Consider the following 2,622-nt stretch of genomic DNA (forward strand, 5'->3'; position numbering starts at 1 on the left):
GCTGTTTTATTCGCTGTTAGGTCAGTTTTTCTGTTTCCTTAGTTCTTTTTTACTTGCATTTGTCAAGGTATAGCAAGGGTAGCTGTCTGGGTTGGCACCAGTGAGCTTTCATGAACACTACTCCATGGCATCAGCTGATTTTATGCCACGCATGGGGTGAGATATGTAAAAGAGAAAAGCAGAAATCACAAAGACTTTCTGAAAGACTTATAAGAAGGTTAAACCATATTTTTTGAATTTACACAATACTGTTTTAAGGAACACCATATTTTATTATAACCAGTCTCACCACTCTTTAGCCATGAATATAAATGTTGTTTTATCTAACTAGAGTTTTTCACATTCATTTACAGTAAATTTAATTATTTTACTTGATGTGGACTTTCTGTTATATTTCCCCCAATTATGGAAATGAGTGTATTATGCAACTAAGAGGTTGATAAATATGGAAATTATTATAGGATCAACATTGCTTACAGGCCACAGCTCAGGCTGTTTGTGAAGTAACAAAGGGTATGAAAAATTTTTTTCTGGTTTGCCCTAGATTCAGGTTTATCATTCCTAGGCCTGATTTATAAATGCCTGAATCTTAATCTCTTTTACAAATTAGCCTGATCCTTGGTCCAGACGTGAAAGGAAATTAGGTTTTGCCTTGAAACAACAAGGCTATAGACAGTGGAAAAACAGAAAATACTGAAACAAAATACTAGTTAAGTAAATACAGAAAAATATCATTAATTTAAAATCCCTTAATCAAGAATTTGTGATAGCTAAGAAAGGCATAAGACACAAGTGTACCTTTGGCCTAATTGTGTAAGAATTTGCTAAGCCAGTTACTAGTGGAAAACATTTTTTGAGAGAGAAGGCTGAAACTTCTAAAGTGACCATTTCTGTTATCTTTTAGTAATTTTAGACATTTACAATACTGAATGATTTCTTAGTTATAAATAATTCTTATTCACAACTTCAGTCCTCCTTGAGCAACTACTAAGTAAATCTTCCTTGATCTACTATAAGATTTGCTGTAGTGATGAAGGTAGCCTTTCCTTCGTAAAATAAAAATGAAAGCCTTTTCCTAAATTAAACTGTCCTTCCTTCCTAGTTTTTTTGAGCAAAGCAGCATGTTAGATGTTCTGGTTTAAGTACATGAGATCTAGAAGCAGCTTGCCTAGGTTCAAATCTCCCCTTCTACCAATTGAGCATATTATTTATGGTTATGAAGTGTCCATATTCTTGTCTGTAAAATGGAAAAAAAATAATAACTAAAAAAATTAAAAACTGTAAAACACTTAGAACCAAGCCTGGTCCCTTATAGCTAACTCCTGTTGCCATGACACTATACTGCAGGTCCATGACGCAAGTTAGACTCAGTCACACCCCTAGAGCATCACTAAGAGAAATTTCTGTGAAATGGTTTATAAACGTGTTAGAGCAGACAGGCTTTTTAGCCCATTTTGACATGGCACAAGGGCATATTTTCACACGCAGTGTAGCACAACCTCCCCCCGCCCCCGCCCGCGCCGCCCCCGGCCCCGATTCTTCAGTCTTCTTTTCTTCTGGCCTCCAGCTACCCAAGCCTGCCAGGTACTTCTGGTTAATTATGCATAAGCCAAGCCATCCCCTCCCAGTCTCTACGAATTGCCTCTGTTCTCTTTTCAATTCGTGCAAAATGCACCTGCTCCTTGAAGTTTTCCCTCACTAACGCCCTCCCCGATCTATGATCAACCCTAGACTGGGACACAGCTCTGTTTAGGAACCCCTTCTTAATAAACTCAGATCGTTAGTCTTTCTGAATCGCCTGGTTTTGAGCAGCCGACCCTGAGCTGTCGGACTTTAGGCTTCAAACAAGATTCGTGGTTAAAGATACAAGAACATTAGAATGGCCGAGCTGAGGCCCCCGAGGGCTGGTGAGCGCGACAAGAAGTCAGTTACGGGATGGTTCGTTTGGACAGGACAAGGACGAGGGAGAAGGGAGGTTAGTGACGCACCTGAATAAGTCCACTAAACGAAAGGTAATAAACTAAGGTTTGATGTGATGTCGACGAGAGTCGCGCGCGCTTGCGCGCGCGCACACACACAGAAAAAAGAGGGTAGTCCGAGGTGTCTGACAGTGACACAGCCCTGAAAAGGACGTGGTCTCAAAGCCCCCCAATTTCCGGAGCATCTCTGGCCGCGCCACCTCTGGAGATTACTGTTAGCGCATCTCTCCGCCCCGCCAGGCTGAGGAGCGCCTGGGGCCCTCCCCCCACCCCCACCGTCACCGCAGCCCTCTGTCCCCAGCGAATGCCGCTCCCCAGTGTCCTCTCGAACGCCCTCGTGGCTGTCGGGTTTCGAACCCCGGCGCGGACCCTCGCCCTCCGAACGCACAGCAGAGTAGCTGGCGTAGCCTTTGCCCCCGCATCAATCATTAATGGGCCAGCTCGGGCTGCTGCAGCCCTAGAAGGGGGGATGGTACGGAACTCGAGACTGGGGACAACTCTATCACCCGAGGCGGCCGCGAAACACTAGCCGGGGAGGTCCCCGCCCCCACCTACGTGTGCCCGTCCCTCCTTCCCTCCAGCGATTCGGCTCCCACATCCCCGCCTCCTGCGCCGGGGGCGGCGGCGGCTGCGCCCGCACCGC

Source organism: Pteropus vampyrus, unplaced genomic scaffold, assembly GCF_000151845.1.
Source record: "Pteropus vampyrus isolate Shadow unplaced genomic scaffold, Pvam_2.0 Scaffold97, whole genome shotgun sequence".
Lineage (NCBI taxonomy): Eukaryota > Metazoa > Chordata > Mammalia > Chiroptera > Pteropodidae > Pteropus > Pteropus vampyrus.